The sequence below is a fragment of the Podarcis filfolensis genome (assembly GCF_964270895.1).
Source record: "Podarcis filfolensis genome assembly, chromosome: 3".
Classification (NCBI taxonomy): domain Eukaryota; kingdom Metazoa; phylum Chordata; class Lepidosauria; order Squamata; family Lacertidae; genus Podarcis; species Podarcis filfolensis.
Window position 1 is genome coordinate 114,234,512 of NC_139606.1, and position 11,859 is coordinate 114,246,370.

Below are 11,859 nucleotides of genomic sequence, written 5' to 3' on the forward strand. Positions count from 1 at the left end.
TCAGTATTGCCAATGGTCAAGGATGAGGGCAGTTGCAGTCCAAGATATCTGGAAGAAACCAGTTTGGGGGAGATTCTCATAAGCGATGGGGTTATAATTGCAAAGCCTTTCCTTTGATGGGCAATAGATTCCACCCACTCACTATGTACTGATCAAACATGACAGGAAGCTGTTGATCAATTGTAGGTGTGCCCAATTCTCATTACAGATTTGCATCCCTGCACATATCTCACTCTTCCTTCCCAGAAGCAATGCGAAGCAGTGTTTTGAAACCAGCCAAATTGGCCGTTTTGCTTAAATAATTGTCAACAACAGCGTTGGAGACAGAAGTATGTCACATGGGCTTACAGACAGGGCTCAGGGGAAACACCAGTCCTGAAAGACCTACATTGGCTCCCAGCACATTTCCGAGCACAATTCAAAGTGCTGACATTTGAAGCCCTAAACGGCCTTGGTCCTGTATACCTGAAGGAGCTTCTCCACCCCCATCGTCCGGCCTGGACACTGAGGTCCAACTCTGAGGGCCTTCTGGCGGGAGAAGGTGAAGCTACAGGGAACCAGGCAGAGGGCCTTCTCAGTAGTGGTGCCCTTCCTGTTGAATGTTCTCCCATCAGATGTCAAGGAAATAAACAACTATCTGACTTTTAGAAGACATCTGAATGCAGCCTTGTTTTTATTGTTTGAAGTTTTATCACATTATTATTATTATTATTATTATTATTATTATTATTATTCTGTTGGGAGCCACCCAGAGGAGCTGGGGAAACCCAGCCAGACGGGTTGGGTATAAATAATAAATTATTATTATTATTATTAAAATTATTAAACTAACCTGGTAACTTTGCAGCTTTGTTTGCAGACTTACACACAGATGTCTTTCGATGAAATTTTGAGGTAAAGGATTCCAAGTTCACCCACTGCCTTCTCCCATTACCAGTACAGAATGCTTCTGTTGTAGAGGTCAGCACTAGGAGACCAGACAGTTCCTGCTGATCTTTGGCTAACTGGACCAGTGTCCCAATCTTCCATTATTGCACTATACTTCTTTCTAGCCTTCTGGTGTCACAAATGGCCATTCCTAAATATATGTTCAGGAATGCACCTTCCTTCAGCCATCTTTCAATTCCTGCCGTGTGAGAGGAATCCTCAGAGAGTGAGGAAAGAGAGTAAGACCTCAAAGTTTGCTCTCACTGGACTTCCCCTAGTCAGGGCCACCTGCCACCATTTGTGCTGCAAGAAGAATAAAAGGAAAGAGAAGGAGACAGGCAAAGATCAGTGTAAAGCTTGTTGGAGCTGGAGACTCTGCCATGCAGCTACTGACCACCACTAGGAAGGATGCTAATGAATACTTTAATATTATGATTGTGATTCTATTAAAGTATCTTAATTACTTGCAAGACACCATGGAAGGATTTGTATCCTGACATCGTCATCACCACCACCACCACCACCACCATAATTTATATATACCCCACCTATCTGGCTGGGTTTCCCCAGACACTCTGGTAGCTCCCAACAGAATATTAAAAACACGATAAAACATCAAACATTAAAAACATTTAAATCGGGGCCGCCTTCAAATGTCTTCTAAAAGTCAGATAGTTGTTTATTTCCTTGACATCTGATGGGAGGGCGTTCCACAGGGCGGGTGCCACTACCGCGAAGGCCCTCTGCATGATTCCCTGTAACCTCACTTCTCGCAGTGAGGGAACCGCCAGAAGGCCCTCGGAAGCTGAACGATGGGGGTGCAGACGCTCCTTCAGGTATACCGGGCCGAGGCTGTATATCCTACAGGAGGGACATAAGCCATTGTAATATATAAATTCTTTGCACATCTCCATTCTGGAGACAGCAAAGCCACTTCCGAGCTGGAGAGGAGGTGGGGTTGCGGGCCCACCCCCTCCCCACGCAGGCATTGGCAGGGGTAATTGTTACTCAAATGAAGGGGGCGGGGAAGGAAGCGCCATCACCTTCCCCCAAAGCGAAGGGTAGTCTGGTAAAGGACTCCGGGGGGCGTTGCCCTGTCCGAAGCCTATGGAGGTGTTGGCCTAAGGCACGCCCCCAAGCGGTGACACCCGGGGGATCCTAGTTGGCGTACTTCAACAGGACTCCCCCGGCTGGTGGTTAACCCTTCCCAGTCTCCATGCCGGGTAGTCGATAGGAACCAACGCCTAAGGCCAATACCTCTCAATTCCTGTAATCAATAAAGTTGTGGCCTTTTTCGCCCATTAACCTTAAATAATGTGTCCTGTGTCTTCATTTCACGTGGGGGGAGGGGACTTGCCACGCAACACAGGAGCTCTAGTGACTTCAGAGGACATACTGAAACAAATGGTTAGGGGCGGCCATTTCTCCACAATTTAGGTAATGGAGAGTTGGATTCAGAGGGTGGTGCAGGGGGAAGTGACCTTTGGTTGGATAGAGTCCCTGGCATCATTTCCCCAGCCAACAGTAAACCTCCTGAAGCTGGCGACACATTATGCTGGAAGAGGAGAGCATTAGAAGACAGGGAAGCATCCTCACATTGCCTCAGAAACTGACCAACTCTTCCCTATACGACACTTCGGTCTCTGCTATAGAGCCTGGTACCAGAACACTGGGAAAAAGTATAGCACACTAATGGAAGGTTGGGACACTGATTCAGTCGGCCAAAGAGCTGCGGGAAGTGGCTGGTCTCCCAGTGCTGACCTCTACAACACAAGCATCCTGGTAATGGGAGAAGGGTCAACTCAAAGTTTCATTGAAAGATATCTGTGTGGGTATGTGCATGTCTGCAACCAAAGCTGCAAAGTCACCAGGTTACTTTCAGCTGGGCCCTGTCTGTAAACCCATGTGACACACTTCTGTCTCCATAGCTGTTGCTTGCAATTATTTTTGTTCAGGAACTATTTTTTTTTCTGGTTTCAAAATTTCCATTCCATTCCATTTGGGAAGGAAGAGCGAGGTATCTGCGAGGATGTAAATTAGTTACCAGCATCAGACACGCCTAAGATTGGTCAATGTTGCTCTGTCAACAGGACTTGATCATGACACAGCAAGTAGCTGGAATTGATTGCCAGTCAAAGGAAAGGCTTTGCAAATATGACCCAATCATTTATGCATTGTTAAGTGTTGTTGGCACCGATATATGCATTTGTATTTACATTTTTCTGTAATAAAGTCAAACCTCAGTTGTCGGATGTAATCCGTTCTGGAAGCCTGTTCGGCTTCTGAAATGTTCGACAACTGAGGCATGGCTTCCGATTCGTTGCAAGAGCTACTTCGGACATTCAGCTTCCAAAAAACTTTTGAAAACCAGAGCATTTACTTCTGGGTTTTCGGTGTTCCGAAGCCTAAACGTTCCAAAACCTAGCCATTCGGGAGCCGAGGTTTGACTGTATAATTATTTTTTGTAGACATTGCTTGGCCGGCTGCTGAAAAAGCAACACAAAATTCAGGGCAAGGCAGAAAAACTGCTGTACTTCTGTGGTTTATTGTTTCTGAATCAGGTAGGTGCGCACTAAAATCTTGGCTAAACCAGATTTGTCCCCCCAAGTGAAAGAATGTTTGCATCCAGTGTGAGGTAGTGGATCTTTTGCCCTGTGGGAATGCCTGCCGTTTGCCTCCACTTACAGTATGTGCTGCCTGCATATTTGCAAAAAAAGAAAAACAAATTTTATAAAAATGCCATAGGTTTCAAGTGCCCTGCCATCCAAAGGAAGCCAAAACCAAGTAATGATGCTGTTGGAACTTCTCACCAATAGGAACGGGTTAAAGAGTCAATCAAGGCCTGCAAAACATGTTACAGTGGTACCTCATTTTACGGTCGGGATCCGTTCTGGAGGTCCATTCATAACATGAAAAGCCCACAACTCGAAGTGCTGCATCTGTGCAGGTGCATGGCATGATTTAGCGCTTCTGTGCATGTGTGAGCAGAGAAACCTGGAAGTAACCCATTCTGGTATTTCTGGGTTGCCACGGGACACAACCTGAAAAGACGCAACATGAAGCGGACGCAACACTGGTCCTGAATGGGGTAACTGTGCCCCTGAAGGACCAGGTGCGCAGCCTGGGAGTCATTTTGGACTCACAGCTGTCCATGGAGGCACAGGTCAAATCTGTATCCAGGGCAGCTGTTTACCAGCTCCATCTGGTACGTAGGCTGAGACCCTATCTGCCTGCAGACTGTCTCGCCAGAGTGGTACATGCTCTGGTTATCTCCTGCTTGGACTACTGCAATGCGCTCTACGTGGGGCTACCTTTGACGGTGACCCGGAAACTACAACTAATCCAGAATGCGGCAGCTAGACTGGTGACTGGGAGCGGCCGCCAAGACCATATAACACTGGTCTTGAAAGACCTACATTGGCTCCCAGTACGTTTCTGAGCACAATTCAAAGTGTTGGTGCTGACCTTTAAAGCCCTAAACAGCCTCGGTCCAGTATATCTGAAGGAGCGTCTCCTCCCCCATCGTTCTGCCCGGACACTGAGGTCCAGCTCCGAGGGCCTTCTGGCGGTTCCCTCACTGCGAGAGGCCAAGTTACAGGGAACCAGGCAGAAGGCCTTCTCGGTTGTGGCGCCCGCCCTGTGGAACGCCCTCCCATCAGATGTCAAAGCGATAAACATCTACCTGACATTCAGAAGACATCTGAAGGCAGCCCTGTTCAGGGAAGTTTTTAATATGTGACATTTTAGTGTATCTTTCATCTTTGTTGGAAGCCGCCCAGAGTGGCTGGGGAAACCCAGCCAGATGGGCGGGGTACAAATAATAAATTATTATTATTATTATTATAACACGAGGTATGACTGTACTAGTTTTTCTGCATAAGGTGAATCTTCCAAGACTTTTGGACTCTCAAAGAGAAGAAAAGCAGCAGTTTGCAAGTGTTCCTCATGGCCACTGGGTGCTGTTGACCAGATAAGTGGCTATTTGGAAGCTTGCATTGAATGCAGAGTTTGACATGATCATAATCATTCATCTAAAAAGGTAAAGGGACCCCTGACCATTAGGTCCAGTCGTGATCGACTCTGGGGTTGTGGTGCTCATCTCGCTTTATTGGCCGAGGGAGCCAGCGTACAGCTTCTGGGTCATGTGGCCAGCATGACGAAGCCGCTTCTGGCGAACCAGAGCAGCGCACAGAAATGCCGTTTACCTTCCTGACGGAGCGGTACCTATCTATCTGCTTGCACTTTGACGAGCTTTTGAACTGCTAGGTTGGCAATAGCAGGGAGTGAGCAATGGGAGCTCACCCCATTGCGGGGATTCGAACCGCCGACCTTCTGATCGGCAAGTCCTAGGCTCTGTGGTTTAACCCACAGCGCCACCCGCGTCCCTAATCATTCATCTAGCCACGTTTAAAGAAATAAAAGGCAAACAAGGTGCTATCCTATTCATATGGAAAAAAACTGTTTTTCTTTTTGTTATTGTTACGACTACTGCTACCCAGGGGCAGAGGAAGGGGAGTGCAGTGGGGGAGGGTCGCCCCGGGTGTCACCACTGAGGGGGGTGTCAAAATGCCAGGCGGCACTCACCATGGGGCCTGCAGCGCCTCCGAGCCACGTGCCTCTCCTGGGTGGCATGGGCACGTGCGGTGGCTTGGGCACACGCAGGCTCCGCGCTGCCCAAATGGTCCGCCCGCTGCCTCCCCACCAGCTGTAGGGCAGCTGAGTTGGAGGAGGCAGGCAGACTCTGGAGACCCCGCAGTGCTCCCTGCCCCTATGGGTGGCTTGCCCTGCCCTCGCCCCACCCCTGGGCACTCTGCCCCAGGCGCCCAAGCAGCTTCCTCTGCTGCTGCTGCTACCGCTGCTATTGCTTACATGAACATGAGTGGTGTCTTGCAAAGCTCATAAGCAGGCATAGGCAAACTCGGCCCTCCAGATGTTTTGGGACTACAACTCCCATCATCCCTAGCGAACAGGACCAGTGGTTAGGGATGAGGGGAACTGTAGTCTCCAAACATCTGGCGGGCCGGGTTTGCCTATGCCTGCTCATAAGCATGGCAGGTCCAATCCAAATGTCAACATGGGGAAGAAGAGATTTCTAGCTGCTTGGAGCAGCTGCTTGCTGGGGTCAAGAAAATGTTTTTAGCAAAAAAAAAATATCTGGAAATGGTAGCAGTTTATGCCACGCCACCAGTTGTGGAGAGAAAATGCTGGTTTTCCCATGTACCATCACGGGGCAGATTAGGCTGAAATACCTCATGCTTGCTGGCCCAACCACACCTTTATTTGATGGTGGGTCAGTGGTGGGGTACATTCATTGCACAGGGGAATGGTCTTAAATTCAGTCCCTGGTTTATGCAGGTAGGGTCTGAGAAGACTCCTATGTGGAAATCTGGGCAGCTGATTTCAGTCCAACTAGGCAATACTGAACTAATTGGAAGATCAACTAGCACATAAGGCAACACCACCTGCTACCTCTTTCAGGTCCTGTCTAGATAATTACATGCAATATCTAGATAACAGGCTGTTGACTTTGGGCTGTAACTTCCTTATGAATCCTTTCCCAATTATCTAGGAAAATATTTGCACAATCGTGCTAATATCCAACTGCAGCAAAAACAAAAGCAAAGCACCCACGCCATGCTGTGACACGTTCCTCTTTGCCCTTTAAATACAAGGACTATGCTAACATCTCTACATCCTGTCAACTCTTGAAACGCTATCTAATTTTTCAGCCATGAAGATCTTTGCTCTTTTCACAGCTGTTCTCTTCTTTGTGCTGATGGCTGCTCCAGGTAACAATATTTATTTATTTAAAAATACAGTCAAATCTCGGTTGTCGAACATAATCCATTCTGGAAGACAATTCGATTTCCGAAACGTTTGACAACTGAGGCGTGGCTTCTGATTGCAAGAGCTTCTTGCACTCAAGCGGAAGCCGCGTCAGTCTGTTAAGGATACGTTGCTCCAAAACAGTGAGCTGCTTTCTGATTTTAACATTTTTATATCATTTTTTTCTTGTATGATTTTACATACAATATTTGTAAATGGCCCTGATATATATATTTAGATATAGTGGTACTTTGGGTTACAGATGCTTCAGGTTATGCGATTTCGGGTTGTGCACCGCGCCGAACCCAGAAGTACTGGAACGGGTTACTTTTGGGTTTCGGCGCTCGCGCATGCTCAGGAGCACTAAATCGTGCTTTGCGCATGCGCAGAAGCATCAAATCGTGACCCGTGCGTGTGCAGACGCGGTGCTGCGGGTTGCGAACGCTGCAGGTTGTGAACATGCCTCCCGCATGGGTCACGTTCGCAACCCAAGGTTCCACTGTATAAATATAAATTTATATGTAAATGGCCCTAATATATATAAATATAAATATTGGGATAGATTCCTTTATAAATGAATTAATAAGTGATAAAAAAGATGTCTGTGCCTGGGAAGTCCATTGAATGCGCAGAAATCATTCCCTTATTATTGGGGTGGTTTCCAATAGGGGAAGGGGTCACCCAAGTTCAGTATGAGAGGGAGGAAGTGGGAATTGCACCCACATTTTACAGGCTGGGGTGCCCCTGTCCAGTGCTCCAACCACAGCCCCTTCTATTAATTTGGCTACAGTCCTATTGGCACTCACCAGCTGAGTCTGCTATTAGCAGGAATGACAATGAGAACACAACTTGTTCTTTCTTTTGCTACAGCACTTGCACAGACGTCAGAGGCAGAATGTCGCAGGATGGGTGGCAGCTGCCATAATGGCTTTTGCCCAATAGGCAAACATCATAAGGGACATTGTGGTAACCCAAAAAGATGGTGCTGCAGAAAATAGGTAAGAATTCTAGATGCATCTCCTGTCCTGTTGTCAGGATTGTTTTGTCCATTGGTTCTTTTTATCTAAGCCAATTTGGAGAAGTCCCAGTCCAAGCCAAAACCCGGGCTGGCTTTTAAGACATATTAATGTATCTGGCTGGGACGCGGGTGGCGCTGTGGGTTAAACCACAGAGCCTAGGGCTTGCCAATCAGAAGGTCAGCTGTTCGAATCCCCACGACGGGGTGAGCTCCCATTGCTCAGTCCCTGCTCCTGCCAACCTAGCAGTTCGAAAGCACGTCAAAGTGCAAGTAGATAAATAGGTACCGCTCCGGCGGGAAGGTAAATGACGTTTCCGTGTGCTGCTCTGGTTCGCCAGAAGTGGCTTAGACATGCTGGCCACATGACCCAGAAGCTGTACACCGGCTCCCTCAGCCAATAAAGCGAGATGAGCGCCGCAACCCCAGAGTCAGTCACGACTGGACCTAACAGTCAGGGTCCTTTACCTTAATGTATCCGGCAGGAGAATAAGAATAGCATATTTGTATACACAACGCAATAAGTAGCAATACTGCTGGCCAGAGTGAAAAAATAGCTTGGCATGTTCTTGTGCCTGTTACACGTGCCTGATCTGTAGAAGATGCTGGGGCCAAGAAATGACTCATCCAGAACTTCTACATGCTTCTTCATAGGCTGTTAGGTTCCCACCTCAATTCCATCCATGCTGGAAGAGCCTATGAACTTGGCCCACTGTGTGTTGGTGATGCTTTCTGAAATGCTGAGCTGTACCATAGAGGCTGAGTCTGTCACCTGGGCAACTATCTCTCTCTCCTGTTCTTCTGTTTATGATATGCAGGAAAGCAAAATGGTCCAAATCATTGTGAAATAGTTAATATAGAAATGGAGGTGTTTTCAAGACTTTTCCAAGGGATAGTTTCCCCTCCAATCCCCAATTCTGCCCCAGTATTTCTTCCAGGCCCTGCTGTGGCTCAGAATTTGCAGTTGCTGATACTTTCCTTAGGAAATACATGCTAACATCCAGCTTTTTTGAAAGAAATTGGGGCTTCCTGAAGACTGGCAGAACCAGAAATCAGAATGAATTGCTTTTGGTCATGCTAAGCTTAAAATGTGCAGAACCAGTGGGTAGCTAAAGCCTTTCAATCACTATCCCCCCATTAAAAAATTTTATTGGCCTTGACATAGTGTATTAAGTTTAGAGGAGGGGTCGATAGAAATTTCAAGTTATTCTGTATCTTTAATGAGGAAACAACAAATTCTGCTGGTGAAAACGTATTCAAAGCAGAAGAGGCTGATCTGTGTTTTTCCAGATGTTGCCAGTTTCCAACTCTTCCATCACCCTTGTCCCCCTGCCATGCTGGCTGTTGGGGCCATCGGGAGGAAGAGTCTAACAACATCTGGCAGGCTAGAAGATCCCCATCTCATTTTAAGGATAAATAACGTATCAATATAGGGATGCGGGTGGTGCTGTGGGTTAAACCACAGATCCTAGGGCTTGCTGATTAGAAGATCGGCGGTTCGAATCCCCGCGACGGGGTGAGATCCCGTTGCTCAGTCCCTGCTTCTGCCAACCTAGCAGTTCGAAAGCATGTCAAAGTGCAAGTAGATAAACAGGTACCACTCCGGCGGGAAGGTAAACGGCGTTTCCGTGCGCTGCTCTGGTTCGCCAGAAGCAGCTTAGTCATCCTGGCTACATCACCTGGAAGCTGTACGCCGGCTCCCTTGGCCAATAAAGCAAGATGAGTGCTGCAACCCCAGAGTCGGTCACGACTGGACCTAATGGTCAGGGGTCCCTTTACCTTTACCTTAACGTATCAATATATTTCCCCTCTTTCTCTTTGTATTTAAATATGTGTTTGTGTTTTTGAGATGTATGCGTTCAGCTTTTTAGTCCTGATTATCTATGTAATACAACATTAAAAACTGCAGAATCTGACAATGTTTTTTCTCTTTGGTGCAGATAACCTCAAGATGTTGTCTACTCACCATGGATTTAGGGTAGCTTGAACATTTGATGGTAATGCTCTTCTGATTTGCCTCCAGCTTTTAATGGAGCTGATTCTATGGTGATAGTTAAATAAAAATAATTAAAGACAATATATTTGAGCATCTATGTTTTTTGTGTGTCTGTGTATCGAAGAAGTAGATTGTCAAAGAGATCTTTTCGGGGTGCAGATGTAGAGAAATTCACACTTCTCTGAATATTGCAATGTGGTTTTCTTGCTGAGTTATGTCTACAAAAAATGCAGTTATTAGGGAAAATTGCACTGCAAGGATGTCTATATTAGACAAGATTACATACAGAAATCTGCATAGTGGGGAAAATGCGCATTTAAATGCTGATGAATTTTCATGAGGACGTTTAAGAAATGCAAAGCAGTTTGGAGAACTGATCTTAAGATAAGGAAAATGAGCAACTGAGGAAAACTGAAATTAATAGATGCAGGCTAATGACAATTGTGGTCTCAACCATTTTGAGGGTGTCACATTGCCTACTCCAATTGAAGGCACCAGCAGGTTGCCACCTTCCAAAAAAACAACAACCCCAAACATCTTTGTTGTTAGGAACAATACTTTAGCTTTATAGAAGCCTTTGCTAATTGCTCAGAGGATATACACAGAATCTCATAATACTGAAAAAAAACCTTGCAGGGGAGGCAAAAAATTATGGCAACCACATCAGGCAGTTAAACCCTGGAACATAGATGGGTGTTGGGGATGCTTGAGACTAACAAATAATAGCTTTAGCCAGGTCAGTTCATGGCTTAACTGATCTTTGGATTCAGGACAACCTACATATAATTCATGGCCGTAACCTCTATGTTACAAAATAGCCAATGCAGCTGGCTTCACAATTCGGGATTGGAAGAGGGCAAGGTGGGTTTGTTGACACCTTGTTGCCTCACAAGAAGGACTTTGCAACTAAACTGACAGCTGGCTCCATATACAGTAGTACCTCTGGTTACGAACTTAATTCGTTCCGGAGATCCGTTCTTAACCTGAAACAGTTCTTAACCTGAGGTACCACTTTAGCTAATGGGGCATCCTGCCGCCGCCGCACAATTTCTGTTCTCATCCTGAGGTAAAGTTTTCAACCCGAGGTACCTCTGGGTTAGCGGAGTCTGTAACCCGAAGTGTTTGTAACTCAAGGTGTTTGCAACCCTAGGTACCACTGTATGCCCCAAGCTCAAACCATTTTGAGTTTTTAAAAAAGGAAACTCTTTTTTAAATGCTGGACATTTTGAAGATTTTTCTTCTTCACCCCCTTATTTTTCATTTCACTTTAAATTTGCACACCGTCTTTCCGTATTGCGATACACAAGGCGATTCTCAAGTTGAAGAAACAACAAAACAGACAGCAAAGATTACACACCTGATAACGGTCTGATCGAATTCAAAGAAGTCATAATAAAAGCATAACTTTGGAATAAACAACTTACGTTATATCAAATAAAAGAATATTCAACAATCCATTAGAATGTAATAGTAAATAGTAAATCTGCCCTCCTCCAGAGAAATATCCTGGCACAATGGCTCAGTCATAGCCTGAAGGGATTCAGGGTGTTGTTTTTCTTCAGCTTGATTTCCAAATATGCAAAGCAATGCTCACTTTCCTGGCATATGCTCCCGTGGTGAAATGATTATGATTTTGAAACAATCCCATCAAACGCATTCAAGGGCAGGCTGAGCATTTCAATGGAGGGAGAGAGATTCATGTTGTTCCCTCCTGCATGTATATCTTGTTTCCCTGCCTGACAGAAGCAAAATCAAATGCCATAATCTTCAGCCCAAGCAGCTGAACACATCTGTATGACTCACCTAACATTTCATCCTCGACATTGATTTCCACTTATAAGAATTAGGTCCCATGCCCTAACATAACTCAGACTATAGCTAAGCCTAGGGATGTATGTATTTGCCAATTTCATTTTCACTTAGTTGCATTTTAAGTTTGGTTTGCAGCATTTCTGCATATATTTGCCTTAAAAAAAAATCTTCATGGAGATTTGTACATTTTCGTGTTTCTCCTAACAGATGAATTTTTGTACACATTTTTTTGTCTGGTATGCACATTCTCACAAGCAATTTCCCCACTAATGTGCGAATAATT

At 45.8% G+C, this 11,859-nt stretch overlaps 1 long non-coding RNA gene across 1 annotated transcript; it reads left to right on the plus strand.

The window, feature by feature from the left end:
- Positions 1-6,563: 6,563 nt before the first annotated feature.
- On the plus strand, positions 6,564-9,861 carry LOC310758775. Its single transcript, XR_014545883.1, has 3 exons — positions 6,564-6,716; positions 7,624-7,751; positions 9,709-9,861. It is a non-coding gene; the product is annotated as an uncharacterized lncRNA (long non-coding RNA).
- Positions 9,862-11,859: the final 1,998 nt, after the last annotated feature.